We start from the raw sequence: 21541 nt of genomic DNA on the forward strand, positions 1-21541 counted from the left end.
CAGAGGCAGAGAGAAGCTAACCTCAGCAGGACACTGAAGTCAAGAACCTAACTGATCAGGGATCAGTAGTGCAGAGCTGTCGAACCAATGTTGAATGAGAAAGTTACCAAAACGCTCACTGACCATGCATCCTCACTCCTGCTCTGAGCTGTAACAAAATTTATGTGTCCAATGAATGCTTGATTATTATTTTTCCAACCCAAAATGCCTGTCTAGACTTTAACCTTTATTAGTAGTGAAGAGAAAGTGAGCTGGTATTCATTAAAAAAAAAAAAATTCAGGCAGATTAACAGATGACTTATACCCTTGTGAAATGTCTGTCTTGACCCAAGTGCTAGGACAGTGAGAATTAGGCCTGGTGTGGAGAAAGAAAGGCCACCCCCTCCTCTATTTTGTACAGAAGACTTTTCCACTCCTAGTCAAATGGTGGTGCTAGTTCTTTAGTTTTGAGTTTCTGCATTTCCTAATTTCATGGTCATAACAGCCTCTTGTCTACTGCCTCAGAACGGATTTCACCAAAACTGAAAATAAGGGCTCCATGCTCAGAAGTTCCCTAACGGACTCGAAAGGTTAATGTTCCTTTCCCTTGCCCTTCTATAGCATACGAAGACAGTCTTTCAGTGACATTCTTCTCCTCAAGCAGGTACTCCTATTTCTTCTTCTCAGTATATATGTATATATATACTCTTTTTCTTTTTGTTATATGTGCTACTATTTACAAACGTGATGTAACTTTACAGCTTCCCTCTCCTGTGAAAAGATGTTCATTTTTCTCTTAATGCTCCAGGGATATTTTGCAAAGTTTCTGGCAAGTATTAGTATGACGTTGAAATGTTAAGTCTAAACTTGGTACAGTGAAAATCCACTTTTTAAATGATATTCAGCTGAGTCAGAGGGCAACTCGACTACCCTTTTCTTAGCACTCACTGACAGGCTGTCTGCTTGCTCCAGATAACGCCTATTTATTTGATCCAGCTCTAGCTAGAAGGTTTTGGATTATCGAAATGTGGCAGAATTTCAAAAATTATTAATTGGACTGATCACGGGCTAGCGTGAACATGCTACCTGTTTTCGTCATCTTTGGGTGCCGTAACTTCTGTGAGTTGAAACTAAGCAATCTGAATAAGCCATTACTTGTTTCCTGAAGGCAGTCAAGTTTTCTGAAAAGCTACGCCATCTAGCAATCCAAAAGTCAGCCACCCTGTCTTTAAATTGCCTGTGATTTCAGGGCAAGTTCTCTTGGGTCTTTCTGCCTCAGTTTGCTCTCCTGTGGAAGACACTCCTGGGCACTTTTTACAGGGGGTTGGCGTGTACGTAAGTGTCTCCCTGCACCACAGAGTGCTACTTAAATAATGATGTGGCAGTCACAAAAGACAGGGCAGCATACTTTCATTTTGGTTAAAGGCATGCCACATGTTTCAGGAAATGCGTGTTACGTTCTAAGTTCTGTGCTGTGTTAAGAGGGTAACCAGTCTTCGCTCTCCCAGACATGCCCATAGTAGCCAACATAATTAAAAAAAAAAAATCTTAATGTAAGTATTGAGCTTTATCAGGACTTGGGATCATGGCACTGATTTCTGTTCAAAGATGCCAGATTTTTATTGGCTTTCTGGGCCAGATATAACAGACTTGCAAAGTTACTCCATGCACAAGATTGCTGGGAAACTCACCTGGTTTTGAATATTATATATATACACACATATATTTACATACATATGTAGGTATATATATATATATGTTTATTTCACATCTATGATGTATATATGATATATATATTAATGTTGAAAGTGAACTTATGAATATGAGGTTGCAGTGTTTGGATTTTATCTTAAAATACACTGAGAGACAAAAGAAATGAAATTAGATGAATCCTTATGAGATGTAGGCTTCAGAACCTGTTTCTACTCTATATAATCCTTTCCTCTTTCTCCAAAGCAAATGTTTGCTCCAATTTTGTTAATATCCTATGAAGATTGCCCCCTAGGATTTAATGCATGTGACTATACTATTCTAGTGGTTAGATATAACACTTACAGGGTATTAGGTTTCAAAGAAATTAGGAATAAAAATAACATAATCATCAGAGACAACAACATGGAGGGAAAAAAAGCAAAAATTTTGAATATGCATGTAAGTGCCATATATCCTAGCAGATATTATTTCTTAGACTCTTGGAGGTATTTGTTTTATTTTATGGCAATGACAGTCGAGGAAAGGGATTAAAGTTTATGTTCTCAAACTTGCAGCAAGAACGGAGTCAAACAATTATCTTTCATTTCAATTAACTCTGTATCTTTCATTCAGTTTAGGATTTAGAGTTATCGACTCTCTTCCTTTTTGCTAACACCCACTCTCAACCTCTGTACAATGTAAATATTTGCACTTCAGGTCTGCTAAACATTTTCATGTGGTTTTCTGTGGCTTCGCTCAGTATTTGTCCATATTCATTTAGTCCAGTTGATCAGTACAACCGCTGAGACTCAGGGCCTGGTACCTAGGCTTTAGTTTGCCCAAAACAGAGAACAGCACTGGTTCATGGTTGCAGGTTGGCTACAAAGATTAGGCAAATAATTGCCAAAGATAAGGCAAGAATGAGAGTGACCCAGCTCTGAGTAGATCATCCATATTGGTTGTAAAATGTTCATAGCATAAGTTTCCCTCATAGTGGTTGAGAAATGGCCCTGCCCATTCATGTCCATCATGGCTGTGTCTGTCCTTAATCCCCGTGTTGGGCTCCCTGCACAGAGTGTAATAAACTGCTAGTTTTAGAGCAAGGTACTTGTATGTGTTAGTTGCTCAGTCTTTGTGACCCCCATGGATGGTAGCCCGCCAGGCTCCTCTGTCCGTGGGATTCTCCAGGCAAGAATACTGCAGTGGATTGCCATACCCTTCTCCAGAGGATCTTCCCAAGGCAGGGACTGAACCCTGGCCTCCTGCACTGCAGGAAGATTCTTTACCGTTTGAGCTATAGGGAAGTCTTAGCAGGTGGCTTTTGATGAAGGTGATGGTGAGGAAGGTGATCTTGCCTTCTAGGCACCAATTCAGTCGACTTCCTCTGGATCGTTCCCACTGGACCCTGACAAAACCTTGCACATCAGTGAGTTTATCATTCTTTCTAAGGAGTGTAAATTTTTTTTCTTTCTCACTCTGAGATAGAGTCAGAATGCAGAGGCTTGCATTATCCCTGTGTGCGTGCTAAGTCGCTTCAGTTGTGTCTGACTCTATGAGACTCTATGGACTGTGGCCCACCAGGCTCCTCTGTCCATGGGATTCTCCAGGCAAGAATATTTGAGTAGGTTGCCATGCCGTTCCTCAGGGGATCTTCCTGGCCCAGGGATTGAACCTGCATCTCTTACATCTCCTGCATTGGTAGACAGATTCTTTACCACTAGCGCCACCTAGGAAGATCCTTGCATTATCCATTTGCCCCTAAAAATATGTTGCTGGAAAGCATCTGCTTCTGCTCGGGTCTCCCCTAGCAGACCTCTTTGGTGAGGATTCAGATGTTCAGCAATTTTGATTCAAAACCACAGGAGATGGCTGAGTCCAAACCAGCATGCCCATCACTTTCTAGTTGTATGATTTAACCTCTGGCCTCAAATTCCTCATCTGTAAAGTAGGGATAATAGGAGTGGCCCCTGGATTTAATTGTGTGGAGTAAACGAGATTAAACTACTTAATAAACCACTTGTAGTCTTCACATGTTAGAAACTCCATAGGATGAAGTCATTTTTATTCCAAGCCTAGTTACACTGCCTGATAGTAAATGTTGGTGGAATAAATGACTAAACCTCACGGTCAGTATCACAGCCACTAGGAGTTTGCATCCATTGGACCAAACAGGGAACTTGACCTGAAAAAAAAGAACAAAAGCAGTCAGCTGAGCCTACCATGGGTGCAATGCTGCTGTGTCTGTAATAAGCATAAAGTATTGGAAGAGAAGGTACAGAAATCCCTAACATCCTACCCTCCATTATGACTTCTCCTTTGTGACCCTAAGGGTAGTTACATCCATTTGTGATAAGAGGAGTAGGAAAGAAAATGGGCAAATTCTTGCTGAGACAAGGATGAATGAAACTTGGTACAAATGCTTCCCATTCATTTTGCTGTCCGGAGAAGTGTTCGGTTTGGCGGTTGGGCCAAGCCTGAGTCTGTACTTGTGTACAGTTGTACCCTGATTTCTCATTCAACGTGATGCCAGAGACCTGGGGTGATTTCACCCTCTGGCTCTATAACAAACACTTAATGCCCACGAGGCAGTAGGAACAGCAATCGTATTAGTATTTCCCTTTTAGGGAGCTCTGATTTTGTACCAAGCTTTTTATAAGCATGATCACATTTAATCCTTACAACCACTCCACATGGTAAACAACAGTATGGTTCCAGTTTTACAAATGAGGACACCAAGGCTTTGCAAACTTAGGTCATGTGCCCAATGTTAGATGTCTTTACAAAGGACAGTTCTAAGACTTGAAGATAAGCTTCTCTGTTTCCCAAGCCCCCACTTCCAGCCATTCCTTGATAGAACACTCATCTCTAAAGTTTCGGATCCATATGATCCTTGCCGAGGAGATCTAACCAGTCCATCCTAAAGGAAATCAGTCCTGAATGTTCATTGGAAGGACTGATGTTGAAGCTGAAACTCCAATACTTTGGTCACCTGATGCGAAGAGCTGACTCATTGGAAAAGACCCTGATGCTGGGAAAGATTGAAGGCGAGAGGAGAAGGGGATGACAGAGGATGAGATGGTTGGATGGCATCACGGACTCAATGGACATGGTTAGTGATGGACAGGGAGGCCTGGAGTGCTACAGTCCATGGGGTCACAAAGAGTCAGACACGACTGAGTGACTGAACTGAACTGAATTGATCCTTGCCTTGGAGGAGCAAGCTGAGCATCTAGGCTGATAAGAGATAAGAGAACAGTCTTTTGGACTCTGTGGGAGAGGGAAAGGGTGGGATGATTTGGGAGAATGGCATTGAAACATGTATAATATCATATACGAAATGAGTCGCCAGTCCAGGTTTGATGCACGATACTGGATGCTTGGGGCTGGTGCACTGGGACGACCCAGAGGAATGGTATGGGGAGGGAGAAGGGTTCAGGATGGGGAACACATGTATACCTGTGGCAGATTCATTTTGATACATGGCAAAACCAATACAATATTATAAAGTTAAAAAAATTTTTAAAAAAGGAAAAAAATTAAAAAAAAAAGAGATAAAAGCATACACCCTCAGGGTTTCAGTATCTTCATCTGTAAACTGGGAATAATATTATCTGACTCATAGAAGCTTTATGGCTCTTCATGGGGATTAAATTGAATAATGTAAGTAAAAGAACTTTGCAAAAAGTTCAGCCTTTTGAAACATAGGTGTTAGATGCAGAATGCATAAATAATGATTTAGTTACATGTCACCACATGAGTGAGAGTGGCTCTTGTGTGATGCTATGAAATGGGGATGAAAGGTGGGTTCATTTGTGCTCTAAAGGCCTGAGAGTGTGTGCAGTGGTGGAGGTGTGGGTGGAGAGGCTTGGGCCCCGAGGCAGGTGGGAAAGGTTGTAAGTAGGGCAGGCAGAGGGGTGGGGCTTTGGCGGGGTAGTGGCAGACAGGCTGGGAGTCAGCCAGCTCCCTCTCTGTAATCCTGTCCCTGGGGCATCCCAGTAGTCCTTGGGATGCTCTATGACTTGTCTGAGAAGACAAGCGGCCAGGAGCTGCCCTCGCAGTTCTGTTGTAAAAAACCACAAACACTGGTTCAGCTGCACACCTGGCACTTCATTTTACTAAGCCCGGCCATCAGGAGCTTGAATTGGCTTCTCTCTTCTATTTATAGTCATCAGCAACTCTCAGTTCTTTGAGGTTTCCTGCTACGAATGAATGCAGATGGAGGCACAGTCCTCCAGCTTCCCTTTCTCACTACCGTGAAGACAACGCACAGCCCCGGGTGGGAACTGGCAGTCATGAGCGGGGAGAGACAGGCCCTGACAAAAGGACCACCTAGGGAAATGGACAAGTCTATGCACTCACGGCCCCTGGTCTGGGTCCCTGTCCTTTGCTGGGACAGTAGATTGCCAGTGGGGTTTTGGCATTTCTTTTTTCTCTGCTGCTGCTGCTGCTGCTGCTAAGTTGCTTCAGTTGTGTCCGACTCTGTGCGACCCCATAGACGGCAGCCCACCAGGCTCCACTGTCTCTGGGATTCTCCAGGCGAGAACACTGGAGTGGGTTGCCATTTCCTTCTCCAATGCAGGAAAGTGAAAAGTGAAAGTGAAGTCGCTCAGTCGTGTCTGACTCTTCTCGACCACATGGACTGCAGCCTACCAGGCTCCTCCATCCATGGGATTTTCCAGGCAAGAGTACTGGAGTGGGTTGGCATTGCCTTCTCCTTCTTTTTCCTCGGATCCCATCAAACTGTACTCTGACCAAATAACCAGCAGCTGAGCTCTCTAAACACGCTTATTCCCCTAGATTGGTTCAGAAGACCTGAAAGCCCTTTTGCAAATGGATGAACTACATTTCTGAGACCCTTCTTCCCTCTGCTGTTCATAGAAATAGTCTCAGCGGGGTATTTCCTTTTCAGAAGTTCGAAAAAGGCATGAAGAAATCCACAAGAAACTTTGAGTTTATCTCACAGAAAGCTGTCTTTTATACTCTCATCTTTACTTACCATTGGGGCTTCCCTGGTGGCTCAGACGGTAAAGAATCTGTCTGCAGTGCAGGAGACCTGGATTCGATCCCTGGGTCGGGAAGATCCCTTGGAGAAGGGAATGGCTACCCACTCCAGTATTCTTGCCTGGATAATCCCATGGACAGGGGAGCTTGGTGGGCTACAATCCATGGGGTTGCAAGGAGTTGGACACGACTGAGCGACTAACATACACTTACTATAGCCAGTCATCTGTCAACATTCACTTCCTTAAAACCATGTGCTGTAAAGTAAGAGATGATCACATCATATATGACAATCCATTTGACTATATTGCACCTTAAAACTATGTGACAAATATAGATTTCTTTGAAATTTTGAAAATTCTACTTACATCATTTTTTTTTTGCTTATTTTTGTTTCTACAGTCACCATGTGAAATTGGTGGCACTCAAGACAAAAGGACACACACTGCTGCCTCTGCACCTTTTTAGCAAGAAACACAAAGCCCTTCCCCAAAGTCTCTACCCCTGTCCTGCCCCAGGCTTCCCTGCACCAAATTTTACTAAAGGATATTTAGAGATTACTTAGAATCTAATATAGTTCAATTTAACACACACTGTTCAGTTTTGTTTTTCCTGATTTTATTTAAGGAATGAGTAATATTTACAAAGGCCCTGCTGTGGTTTATTAACGTCTGTCCAGAGTCTCTGCTCCCAACCGGACTGAAAGTGTCTTAAGTACAATGACGGGTTTGTGCCCGCCTCACTCTAGCGCCGCGGGGGGACTGGGATGCACTGGATATTGTTGTTTAGTTACTCAGTGGTGTCTGACTCTTTGCTACCCCGTGGACAGTAGCCTGCCAGGCTTCTCTGTCCAAGGGGATTCTCCAGGCAAGAATACCGGAGTGGGTTGCTATTTCCTTCTCTAGGGGATATTCCCAGTCCAGGGATCCAACCTGCATCTTCTGTGTTGGCAAGCAGATTCTTCACCACTGAGTCACTTGGGAAGCCCTGCCCTGGGTGTTGGGGGCACAACTGTGTGTGATAGAGCCTGACCTGTTCCTCGATCCTGGGGTGTTCACTATCAGTTATGGTCACTAAGGCATATGGTAGGATATGTGATTATTACACAGTGACCATCATGTCACATATTACAATATGGCGAAGTAGAATGTGATGAGTGCTTCATGAAAAGTCAACATGTGGTGTGGAAGCAAGGAAGGGAATCTATTTCTGGGGGAGGGGTGATGGGAAGGAGGGATGGAGAGGGAGGAGATGGTTAGAGATGGTTTCACATAGGAAGTAACATTTGCCCATGGCCCTAATAGATGGGTAATGTTTACCTAGGAAGATTTAAGGAAAGACAAGAACATAAGTTAAGCATGGGGATAAAAGATCTGAGGACTCATTAGCCAGCTTGTGGAAACATGGATGAGAAGAGTGCAGGGGAATGGTGTGAGATTATTTTGTAATTGAGAGTTAACTGTCAGACTTCTGGACTGATGGTGTAGATACTCTAGAGTAGGGTTGGAATGAAATGAAAACTTAACCTTAGGAAAATGCTGTGTAAATTGTAATTCTCAGATGAAGAGTGAGCGTGTCGCTCTGGAGGTGATTAAACTAGTTCAAGAGAAAGTGAAAAGTGAAAGTGACTCAGTTGTGTCTGACTCTTTGTGACCCCATGGACTGTATATCCCATGGAATTCTCTAGGCCAGAACACTGGAGTGGGTAGCCTATCCCTTCTCCAGGGGATCTTCCCAACCCAGGAATCAAACTGGGGTCTCCTGCATTGTAGGCGGTTTCTTTACCAGGAAAGCCCCAGTTCAAGACAGGTGTGACACAATTTAAAAAGTCTTGATTGTTTATGGTTGTAAAGAATATTTTTGTTCCCAAAATAACTAGCATAAAAAGAAGTAGGTTAGGATTCAGAAGATATAACTCTGCCACTGATGAGCTGAATAATCTCAGCAAATAACTTGCATGCTCAAGGCTCTGTTTTCCCAACTGTAAAATGGGCATAACAACTACCAAACACTGATTAAAGATGCTCCTAGTGATGCAACGAAGATTAAGTGACAGAACTTGAAAAGTTATATATATGTGTTACTCATATATGTGTAAAATGCTATTAACTTGGAATATTTTTCTAGTGCAATTATTTTATTTAAACAAAATGTAGAATTAGAAGAGTACATGTTTCTATTAGATTAGATTAAGGCTGTTTTAATTTGTTTGTAGTTATTAAATACGTACTTTGTACTAGATGCTGAATAGTTTTTAAAAAAATATTTTATTGTGGTAAGAACACTTAACATGAGCTCTATTTTCTTAACAAATGGAAGGAAGCCCAAAAGGGAGGGATATATGTATATATATGGCTGATTTACTTTGCTGTACAGTAGAAACTAACACAATGTGGTAAAGCAACTCTACTTCAAAATAATTGATTAGCCGTACATACACACGTATCCATACGTATGGCTGAATCCCTTCACTGTTCACCTGAAACTATCCCAGCATGGTTAATTGGCTATACCCCAATACAAAACAGAAAGCTAAGAAATTAATTAAAAAACTGTTGTTAACTATAGATGTTGTTCAATAGATCTCTCAGTTCAGTTCATTTGTTCAGTCACTCAGTCGTGTCCAACTCTTTGCGACCCCATGAACTGCAGCATGCCAGGACTCCCTGTCCATCACCAACTCCCGGAGTCCACCCAAACCCATCTTCCTTAAGTCAGTGATGCCATCCAACCATCTTATCCTCTGTAGTCCCCTTCTCCTCCTGCCCTCAATCTTTCCCAGCATCAGGGTCTTTTCAAATGAGTCACTTCTTTGCATCAGCTGGCCAAAGGATTGGAGTTTCAGCTTCAGCATCAGTCCTTCCAATTAACACCCAGGACTGCTCTCCTTTGGGATGGACTGGTTGGATCTCCTTGCAGTCCAAGGGACTTTCAAGAGTCTTTTCCAGCACCACAGTTCAAAAGCATCAATTTTTCAGCGCTCAACTTTCTTTATAGTCCACCTCTCACATCCATACATAACTACTGGAAAAACCAAAGCCTTGACTAGATGGGCCTTGTTGACAAAGTAATGTCTCTGCTTTTTAATATGCTGTCTAGGTTGGTCATAACTTTCCTTCCAAGAAGTAAGCATCTTAATTTCATGGCTGCAATCACCATCTACAGTGATTTTTGAGCCCAGATAAGTAAAGTCAGACAACAGATCTCTCAGTTCAGTTCAGTTCAGTCTCTCAGTCATGTCCAACTCTTTGGACCCCATGAATCACAGCACGCCAGGCCTCCCTGTCCATCACCAACTCCCGGAGTTCACTCAAACTCATGTCTATCAAGTTGGTGATGCCATCCAGCCATCTCATCCTCTGTTGTCCTCTTTTCCTCCTGCCCCCAATCCCTCCAAGCATCAGAGTCTTCTCCAATGAGTCAACTCTTCGCATGAGGTGAAGTACTGGAGTTTCAGCTTTAGCATCATTCCTTCCAAAGTATACCCAGGAATGATCTCCTTTAGAATGGACTGGTTGGATCTCCTTGCAGTCCAAGGGACTCTCAAGAGTCTTCTCCAATACCACAGTTCAAAAGCATCACTTCTTTGGCACTCAGCTTTCTTCACAATCCAACTCCCACATCCATACATGACCACTGGAAAAACCATGCCTTGATTAGATGGATCTTTGTTGGCAAAGTAATGTTTCTGCTTTTGAATGTGCTATTGGAGGTGATAGAATTCCAGTTGAGCTATTCCAAATCCTGAAAGATGATGCTGTGAAAGTGCTGCACTCAATGTGCCAGCAAATTTGGAAAACTCAGCAGTGGCCACAGGACTGGAAAAGGTCAGTTTTCATTCCAAGCCCAAAGAAAGGCAATGCCAAAGAATGCTCAAACTACCGCACAATTGCACTCATCTTACATGCTAGTAAAGTAATGCTCAAAATTCTCCAAGCCAGGCTTCAGCAATATGTGAACCGTGAACTTCCTGATGTTCAGGCTGGTTTTAGAAAAGGCAGAGGAACCAGAGATCAAATTGCCAATATCCGCTGGATCATTGAAAAAACAAGAGAGTTCCAGAAAAAAAAACATCTATTTCTGCTTTATTGACTCTGCCAAAGCCTTTGACTGTGTGGATCACAATAAACTGTGGAAAATTCTGAAAGAGATGGGAATACCAGACCAGCTGATCTGCCTCTTGAGAAATTTGTATGCAGGTCAGGAAGCAACAGTTAGAACTGGACATGGAACAACAGACTGGTTCCAAATAGGAAAAGGAGTCCATCAAGGCTGTATTTGTCACGCTGCTTATTTATTTATATGTAGAGTACATCATGAGAAATGCTGGACTAGAAGAAACACAAGCTGGAATCAAGATTGCAGGGAGAAATATCAATAACCTCAGATATGCAGATGACACCACCCTTATGACAGAAAGTGAGGAGGAACTAAAAAGCCTCTTGATGAAAGTGAAAGTGGATAGTGAAAAAGTTGGCTTAAAGGTCAACATTCAGAAAACAATGATCATGGCATCCAGTCCCATCACTTCATGGGAAATAGATGGGGAAACAGTGGAAACAGTGTCAGACTATATTTTTGGGGGCTCCAAAATCACTGCAGATGGTGATTGCAGCCATGAAATTAAAAGATGCTTACTCCTTGGAAGGAAAGTTATGACCAACCTAGATAGCATATTCAAAAGCAGAGACATTACTTTGCCAACATAGGTTCGTCTAGTCAAGGCTATGGTTTTTCCTGTGGTCACGTATGGATGTGAGAGCTGGAGTGTGAAGAAGGCTGAGCGCCGAAGAACTGATGCTTTTGAACTGTGGTGTTGGAGAAGACTCTTGAGAGTCCCTTGGACTGCAAGGAGATCCAACCAGTCCATTCTGAAGGAGATCAGCCCTGGGATTTCTTTGGAAGGAATGATGCTAAAGCTGAAACTCCAGTACTTTGGCCACCTCATGTGAAGAGCTGACTCATTGGAAAAGACTCTGATACTGGGAGGGATTGAGGGCAGGCGGAGAAGGGGACGACAGAGGATGAGATGGCTGGATGGCATCACTGACTCGATGGACTGAGTCTGAGTGAACTCTGGGGGTTGGTGATGGACAGAGAGGCCTGGGGTGCTGCGATTCATGGGGTCACAAAGAGTCGGACACAACTGAGCGACTGATCTGATCTGATCTAGGTTGGTCATAACTTTTCTTCCAAGGAGTAAGCGTCTTTGAATTTCATGGCTGCAATCACCATCTGCAGTGATTTTGGAGCCCAAAAAAATAAAGTCTGACACTGTTACCACTGTTTCCCCATCTATTTGCCATGAAGTGATGGGACCAGATGCCATGATCTTAGTGTTCTGAATGTTGAGCTTTAAGCCAACTTTTTCACTCTCCTCTTTCACTTTCATCAACAGGCTCTTTAGTTCCTCTTCACTTTCTGCCATAAGGGGGTGTCATCTGCATATCTGAGGTTATTGATATTTTTCCTGGCAATCTTGATTCCAGCTTATGCTTCCTCCAGCCCAGCGTTTCTCATGATGTACTCTACATATAAGTTAAATAAGCAAGGTGACAATATACAGCCTTGACGTACTCCTTTTCCTATTTGGAACCAGTCTGTTGTTCCATGTCCAGTTCTAACTGTTGCTTCCTGACCTGCATATAGGTTTCTCAAGAGGCAGATCAGGTGGTCTGGTATTCCCATCTCTTGAAGAATTTTCCACAGTTTATTGTGATCCACACAGTCAAAGGCTTTGGCAGAGTCAATAAAGCAGAAATAGATGTTTTTCTGGAACTCTCTTGTTTTTTCAATGATCCAGTGGATGTTGGCAATTTGATCTCTGGTTCCTCTGCCTTTTCTAAAACCAGCTTGAACATCTGGAAGTTCACAGTTCACGTATTCCTGAGCCTGGCTTGGAGAATTTTGAGCATTACTTTACTAGTGTGTGAGATGAGTGCAATTGTGCAGTAGTTTGAGCATTCTTTGGCATGGCCTTTCTTTGGGATTGGAATGAAAACTGACCTTTTCCAGTCCTGTGGCCACTGCTGAGTTTTCCAAATTTGCTGTCATATTGAGTGCAGCACTTTCACAGCATCATCTTTCAGGATTTGAAATAGCTCAACTGGAATTCCATCACCTCCACGAGCTTTGTTTGTAGTGATGCTTTCTAAGGCCCACTTGACTTCACATTCCAGGATGTCTGGCTCTAGGTCAGTGATCATACCATCATGATTATCTTGGTCGTGAAGATCTTTTTTGTACAGTTCTTCTGTGTATTCTTGCCACCTCTTCTTAATAGCTTCTGCTTCTGTTAGGTCCATACCATTTCTGTCCTTTATCAAGCCCATCTTTGCATGAAATATTCCCTTGGTATCTCTAATTTTCTTGAGGAGATCTCTAGCCTTTCCCATTCTGTTGTTTTCCTCTATTTCTTTGCATTGATTGCTGAGGAAGGCTTTCTTATCTCTTCTTGCTATTCTTTGGAACTCTGCATTCAGATGCTTATATCTTTCCTTTTCTTCTTTGTTTTTCACTTCTCTTCTTTTCACAGCTATTTGTAAGGCCTCCCCAGACAGCCATTTTACTCTTTTGTATTTCTTTTCCATGGGGATGGTCTTGATCCCTGTCTCCTGTACAATGTCACGAACCTCATTCCGTAGTTCATCAGGCACTCTATCTGTCAGATCTAGGCCCTTAAATCTATTTCTCACTTCCACTGTATAATCATAAGGGATTTGATTTAGGTCATACCTGAATGGTCTAGTGGTTTTCCCCACTTTCTTCACTTTAAGTCTGAATTTGGCAATGAGGAGTTCATGATCTGAGCCACAGTCAGTTCCCGGTCTTGTTTTTGCTGACTGTATAGAGCTTCTCCATCTTTGTCTGCAAAGAATATAATCAATCTGATTTCGGTGTTGACCATCTGGTGATGTCCGTGTGTAGAGTCTTCTCTTGTGTTGTTGGAAGAGGGTGTTTGCTATGATCAGTGCGTTCTCTTGGCCAAACTCTATTAGCCTTTGCCCTGCTTCATTCCGTATTCCAAGGCTAAATTTGCCTGTTACCCCAGGTGTTTCTTGACTTCCTACTTTTGCATTCCAGTCCCCTATAATGAAAAAGACATCTTTTTTGGGTGTTAGTTCTAAAAGGTCTTGTAGGTCTTCATAGAACCGTTCAACTTCAACTTCTTCAGCATTACTGGTTGGGGCATAGACTTGGATTACTGTGATATTGAATGGTTTGCCTTGGAAACAAACAGAGATCATTCTGTCGTTTTGGAGATTGCATCCAAGTACTGCATTTTGGACTCTTTTGTTGACCATGATGGCTACTCCATTTCTTCTAAGGGATTCCTGCCCACAGTAGTAGATATAATGGTCATCTGAGTTCAATTCACCCATTCCAGTCCATTTTAGTTTGCTGATTCCTGGAATGTCGACATTCACTCTTGCCATCTCCTGTTTGACCACTTCCAATTTGTCCTGATTCATGGACCTGACATTCCAGGTTCCTATGCAATATTGCTCTTTACAGCATCGGACCTTGCTTCTATCACCAGTCACATCCACAGCTGGGTATTGTTTTTGCTTTGGCTCCATCCCTTCATTCTTTCTGGAGTTATTTCTCTATTGATCTCTAGTAGCATATTGGGCACCTACTGACCTGGGGATTTCCTCCTTCAGTATCCTATCATTTTGCCTTTTCATACTGTTCATGGGGTTCTCAAGGCAAGAATACTGAAGTGATTTGCCATTCCCTTCTCCAGTGGACCTCATTCTGTCAGACCTCTCCACCATGACCTGCCCGTCTTGGGTGGCCCCACAGGGCATGGCTTAGTTTCATTGAGTTAGACAAGGCTGTGGTCCTAGTGTGATTAGGTTGACTAGTTTTCTGTGATTATGGTTTCAGTGTGTCTGCCCTGTGATGCCCTCTTGCAACACCTACAGTCTTACTTGGGTTTCTCTTACCTTGGATGTGGGGTATCTCTTCACGGCTGCTCCAGCAAAGCGCAGCCGCTGCTCCTTACCTTGGATGAGGGGTATCTCCTCACTGACACCCCTCCTGACCTTGAACATGGAATAGCTCCTCTAGGCCCTCCTTCGCCTGCGCAGCCACCGCTCCTTGGACGTGGGGTTGCTCCTCTCGGCTGCCGCCCCTGGCCTTGGGCGTGAGGTAGCTCCTCCCGCACGCCACCCCTGACCTTGGATGTGGGTAGCTCCTCTCGGAGGCAAGGATACCAATTAAAAAAAAAAAAAAAAGAAAAGGCAAAGACTTGTTCAGGGTTGGGAGTTGGCGGGGGAAGGCCAAACACACTAAATAATTTAATTTCAGTTACAATAAATCTCAAGTGATAATACTCCACTCCTGAGGATGCTCCCTGGTGGGCAATGTTGGGGCATTTTATTTTAAGCAGAAAAGTACAGGGACAGGGTGACATCATAACATTCAGCATGAGGAACATTGCTCACATTGGTCTGTGGGCCTACCCCTCCAGATTATTTAGCCTTCACAAATCAAGCCAAGAGGTATTTCCAAATTTAGTTTGTGAGGGAAAGGTTTCATAGAAGAATGTTGTTTTCTAGGAAATGAAAAAGCAGAAAGCAAAGTCTCCTGCTTACTATGGCATTCATGTTGCATAAGGAATATTAATAGAGTTGAGTATTAATCATTCAGAGCAGCTCACAAATTATCTATGTTCAGATTACACAGGGCCCTTGCTTCACTTTCTTCTCACCATCTGGGGTCTGTCCATTTGACTCCTCCCTCGGCACTTGGAAGAGAAGCGAAACTGAAGTGCACCAATTTTCCACTTGATAACAGCCATGGTGAAAAGCTCAGTAGGGGAAGGGGTTTATACTGTTAAGCCGAAGAAAGTTTTTGGATTGCTTAAGGCTCCAATTTGTTGATGGGATTTCTAGAATTCACCAACACCGATATTTGAGAATTGAGTACTCTAGACAAGTTTGTAGATTTATGAAAGTGTAACTAACAAGGGCTGTCCTTAAATTTCTTATCCAGCTCTTCAGTTCTAAATTTATTGCCAATTTTGTTTATCAAACTTATTCTCAGAGGAGTGGTATTTGCTAGGGCCACAAGGAAACATCTGTGAGCTTAAACCTTAGAGGCAGATAGCCAATTAGAACATTTGGCATTTAAGGCTTAGATTGCAAAAGAGAAAAATTAATCAAGGAAACCCTTAAAAATATTGAGAAGGCAACTTAAAAAAAGTCTTATCACTGATGAACTGAAGTACTGAGTTCATGTTAATTAAGAAATGTCAGGATTTAATAATGAATCAATGAGGACTGTCATATTATGGCAAGGTTGGATGTTGATGTCAATCTCTGTTGCCAGGATTTATGGCAGATTATATAATAGAATCCTGAGCTCTGTAAGATCAAAGGAAAATGCTGGCTCTCTCTTCATCCATTCTCTTAGGTCAAGCCTACCCAGCAAGAAGCCAAGTTGAGAGTTGAGCAATTATCTGAAGTGGGCAGTAAAGACTGCCAAAACCAGATAATACATAACCAGAAAGTCACCATGGAGGGAAAATGTGGACTGAAAATAGAAGGGAAGGGGGTAAAATGTCAAACAGTTTGGTCAGTGTCCACAGTCCACAGTCACTGGATAACAGCCAACTCCTGGCTTCATGTAATTATCTAGAATGAGTATAAAGACTAGAGTTAAAAAAAAGATGAATTCATTACCAAGGTTGTTGTATATTTGTGCAAAATTTCTCTGTATCTGAATTACTATCTGTGACATGCTGATTTTTGAGTAGTCCCAGGGATTTTACTATTTTAGATTAGTATGTCGAGATGACTGAGGAAGCCCAAGCACTCTATTGTCTTACATGGAGAATACATTTTAGATTAATTGAACGTTATATTTAATTAACCTTTTCCACCTACAGCATAGGCTTACGAACTTTCCATTGAAAACTTTGATTCTCCCTTACCTTTATCATTTCCTTATATGGTAATTTCTGTATCTCCTTGATGTCCATAGAATTTATCAAGGAATAGTACAACCCACTGGAATAGGGTTTGTATTATCTTTGGTTAAAAGATAAAAAATAAAACTACCAAAGTCTTAGATCAATGTCATTTTTTTTCTTCTATTTGAAATGGAAACCATAAACTACTTACTCTGAGCAGATGTTTCCTAGACCTAAAATATAGTTGTCATTCCTTGACCCCTATAAATCTGTCATTGTGTACCTGCTAATCTTGAAAACTCCTTAATTCAACATTAAACTTTCCATTTGTTGTTTTTTTATTGAGAAAAAGTTCATAAATTAGATTCCCTGTTGCTTAGAATTAAGAAAAAACACAGTCAGGCTAGTATTACAGAGAGAAAAACAAGTTATGAAGTTAATATTTTTTCACTCTATCATGTCTTGTACTTTGAAAGCCATCGTATACAGCATTTGGGGAAAAAAAAACACCCAAAAAATAACCCAGGGCCTTTTTTCAATAGCTCAGGCTCATGTTTGAAATTCACAGTGAAAATTGCCCATGGAATATTCTTGAAGTACTGCTAGGGAGACCACTGGAAACCTTATATAAAGTAAAAATTCAAGAAGAATTTTGCATGAAGTAAGGATTAAGAAAGTTGTTTTGTAAATAATATGAACGTGTGTATTAAGTGGCATTGTTAAATTTCTCACTCACTCTGTGTAGGGACTGCTTTTCCTGTCATAGAGCAATGTCTGAATCTCTGTGATATACCCATATAACACAGCCACCAGAGGTTCAAGTCAGCTTCTGGTGAACTCATGTTTGGAGATGCTGTGGGCCAGCATTTTTTGCTCTAATAGCAAAATTGATCTACAAAAACAGAATTCATTCTATGGACCTGAGTTGGTAGGGTGGGTGGTGGTCTATGAATTTCGCGTGATTGCTTGCTCACGGCATCCATGGTAAATATCTTATGCCTTCCTTAGCTTTGTAAAAGACTATGATCAGGGAGTCATGTGCAGATGTGAGAGCTGGTCCATAAAGAAGGCTGAGCACCAAAGAATTGATACTTTCGAACTGTGGTGTTGGAGAAGACTCTTGAGGGTCCCTTAAACAGCAAGGAGATCAAACCAGTCAATCCTAAAAGAACCAACCCTGAATATTCATTGGAAGGACTGATGCTGAAGCTGAAGCTCTAGCACTTTGGCCACCTGATGTGAAGAGCCAACTCACTGGAAAAGAACCTGATGCTGGAAAGATTGAAGGAAGGAGGAAAAGGGGATGACAGAGGACAGCAGATGGTTGGATGGCACCACTGACTCGATGGACATGAGTTTGAGCAAGCTCTAGGACTTGGTGATGGACAGGGAAGCCTGGTGTCCTACACTGCAGTCCTTGGGGTCGCAAAGAGTCAGACACGACTGAGCAACTGAAGAACAACAACGACCAGGAAATTTTGAGCTGAACAGTTACATGAAACATCGATTCACCAAAACTTATTGATAATTGAGACTGCTTTATCTTCAACCACCTTGTTTAATTTATGCAAATAATCAAACCACTTTTAATTATGAAAATGTCTAGAAACCACCCACACAAGCTTTTCCCTCACCGTTAGAAACAAAACGAGGATGCAAACTAGGAGACTTAAGCATACAAACTTCTTCTCATTGTCTAGGATTGTAGCACCACATCTTAGCAAGCTCTTTTTGAGAAAGGATGTAGATATTAATCTGGATTTGGAATCACCACTGAGACATATGTGAATATTTTAGTTTTCTTTCTTTTTTTTTTTCTCTCCTGTCTTCTTCCGTAAATACGTTAGACCTAATTCAGCCATTCGGTTTGAAGGAGGGTTTTTCATTTAGTTTCTCTGATTATCAAATGTGTTTTGCCAGGGGCGGAGCAGTAACTGATCAGGGTAATTGATGTGTTTCTTGAGACCAGGTTCAGGATACAGTCTGTAAGCTACATCCTCTGTATGCACGGTGCGATCCAAGTTTCTTTATGTGTGATCAGGGATGTTAACCAATGTATCTACAATGCTCAGTAGTCCACTTCACATACAGAAAGCCCAAACTTTTTTTTTTAAAAGCTCTTTTATTTTACTCTTCTCCCCCTCAGAGCTCTACCATAGCTACTAGTAAGTAAGAACATTTCCTTATTTGAATTTCACAACCTCCTTTTTCTTTTGCCACTTGTGCTAATAGGAAGCAAAATGAGTGTGTGCTTAAGTGTTTTATAGAAGGATAAAACATTTACAATTTTGTGTTGTTTCAGGTGTATAGAGAATGATCCAGTTATACATGCAAATATATACATCAGTTCAGTTCAGTTCAGTCGCTCAGTCGTGTCCGACTCTTTGTGACCCCATGAATCGCAGCACGCCAGGCCTCCCTGTCCATCACCAACTCCGGGAGTTCACTCAGACTCACGTCCATTGAGTCGGTGATGCCATCCAGCCATCTCATCCTCTGTTGTCCCCTGCTCCTCCTGCCCCCAATCCCTCCCAGCATCAGAGTCTTTTCCTATGAGTCAACTCTTCGAATGAGGTGGCCAAAGTCCTGGAGTTTCAACTTTAGCATCATTCCTTCCAAAGAAATCCCAGGGCTGATCTCCTTCAGAATGGACTGGTTGGATTTCCTTGCAGTCCAAGGGACTCTCAAGAGTCTTCTCCAACACCACAATTCAAATGCATCAATTCTTCGGCACTCAGCTTTCTTCACAGTCCAACTCTCACATCCATACATGACCACTGGAAAAACCATAGCCTTGACTAGATGGACCTTTGTTGGCAAAGTAATGTCTCTGGTTTTCAATATGCTGTCTAGGTTGGTCATAACTTTCCTTCCAAGGAGTAAGCGTCTATTAATTTCATGGCTGCAGTCACGATCTGCAGTGATTTTGGCGCCCCAAAAAATAAAGTCTGCCACTGTTTCCACTGTTTCACCATCTATTATATATATATTCTTTTTCAGGTTCTTTTCCCTTATAGGTTATTGCAAAATACTGAGTTTAGTTCCCTGTGTTATACAGTAGGTCCTCATTGATTATCTGTTTTATATATAGTGGTATGTATATGATACTCTGAAACTCCTAATTTATACCATACCCTTTCCCTGTTGGTAACCATAGTTTTGTTTTCCATGTCTGTAGGTCAGTGTGTGTGTTTAACTTAACCCTAAAATAGGAGAACATCTTCCAAATATAACCTTCATTTATTCAATTACCTACCTCAAAACAGAGACATGATTCTTATATTCTCAGTCATTGAGAATCCTTTCTATTGAATACAGTTATTCAAAGTGTCAATTGGCAAGTTCATAAGGGGAAAAAAAGCTAATATTAGGTGGACAAGTAACCATTTCACTTTATTTGTTATCACCAAGTAATTGCATTGTTTTTTCTTAAAATTTAAAAGAGAAAATTACTGGCTTTCCAGTCCATTCCTCATTTTTTCCATGGAACATTTCTAAACTAGTTAGCAAAACTCTTGAAAAGCTGTGCATACATTACAGTGAAAATACAAATTGCCACCATTGCCTAGAAGCCAATCTGAGAGGCTATTTATTTAGCAGTTTGTGAATCCAGTTCAGTTCAGTTCAGTCGCTCAGTCACATCTGACTTTTTGCAACCCCATGGACTGCAGCACACCAGGCATCCCTGTCCAACACCAACTTCTGGAGTTTACTCAAACTCATGTCCATTGAGTTGGCGATGCCATCCAACAATCTCATCCTCTGTCATCCCCTTCTCCTCCTTCCCCTAATCCCTCCCAGCATCAGGGTCTTTTCCAGAGTCAACTCTTCACATGAGGTGGCCAAAGTATTGGAGCTTCAGCTTCAACATCAGTCCTTCCAATGAACACCCAGGACAGATCTCCTTTAGGATGGACTGGTTGGATTTCCTTGCAGTCCAAGGGACTCTCAAGAGTCTTCTCCAACACCACAGTTCAAAAGCATCAATTCTTCGGAGCTCAGCTTTCTTCACAGTCCAACTCTCACATCCATACATGACCACTGGAAAAACCATAGCCTTGACTAAATGGACCTTGTTGGCAAAGTAATGTCTCTGCTTTTTAATATGCTATCTAGGTTGGTCATAACTTACCTTCCAAGGAGTAAGCATCTTTTAATTTCATGGCTGCAATCACCATCTGCCGTGATTTTGGAGCCCCCAAAAGTAAAGTCTGACACTGTTACCACTGTTTCCCAATCTATTTCCCATGAAGTGATGGGACCAGATGCCATGGTCTTAGTGTTCTGAATGTTGAGCTTTAAGCCAACTTTTTCAGTCTCCTCTTTCACTTTCATCAAGAGGCTCTTTAGTTCCTCTTTATTTTCTGCCATAAGTGTGGTGTCATCTGCATATCTGAGGTGATTGATATTTCTCCTGGCAATCTTGATTCCAGCTTGTGCTTCTTCCAGCCCTGCATTTCTCATGATGTACTCTGCATAGACGTTAAATAAGCAGGGTGATAATATACAGCCTTGACGTATTCCTTTTCCTATTTGGAACCAGTCTGTTGTTCCACGTTCAGTTCTAACTGTTGCTTCCTGGCCAGCATACAGATTTCTCAAGAGCTTGGTCAGATGGTCTGGTATTCCCATCTCTTCTAGAATTTTCCACAGTTTGTTGTGTTCCACACAGTCAAAGGCTTTGGCATAGTCAATAAAGCAGAAATAGATGTTTTTCTGGAACTCTAATCCAGTACTAGCATGTGATATAAAAGATTAAAGCTCTTCAGGTCTGTAAATACCATGCTATCCTTCAAAATGTTTAAAACCACAGGAAGTCTGAGTCAATGGAGTAATACTGGAAGGTTTATTTTTATGTAACCTGCCCAAATTACAAGGGAGGGTTGGGGGGCAGAACCTAGGTTTGTCTGAAAATCAGCTAGAGATGCCAGTGGAGTAAACCCTGATTTC

At 42.0% G+C, this 21541-nt stretch overlaps 1 protein-coding gene across 1 annotated transcript in view; it reads left to right on the forward strand.

The window, feature by feature from the left end:
• Positions 1–512: 512 nt before the first annotated feature.
• The window catches only part of ESR1 (estrogen receptor 1), a 407047-nt gene continuing 386018 nt past the window's right edge, over positions 513–21541 (forward strand). Inside the window, exon 1 of the mRNA XM_061428337.1 lies at positions 513–643. The gene's annotated coding sequence lies outside the window, so the exon portion shown is untranslated. The remainder of the gene's footprint in view (positions 644–21541) is intronic.

Source organism: Bos javanicus, chromosome 9 (genome assembly GCF_032452875.1).
Source record: "Bos javanicus breed banteng chromosome 9, ARS-OSU_banteng_1.0, whole genome shotgun sequence".
Taxonomy (NCBI): Eukaryota; Metazoa; Chordata; class Mammalia; order Artiodactyla; family Bovidae; genus Bos; species Bos javanicus.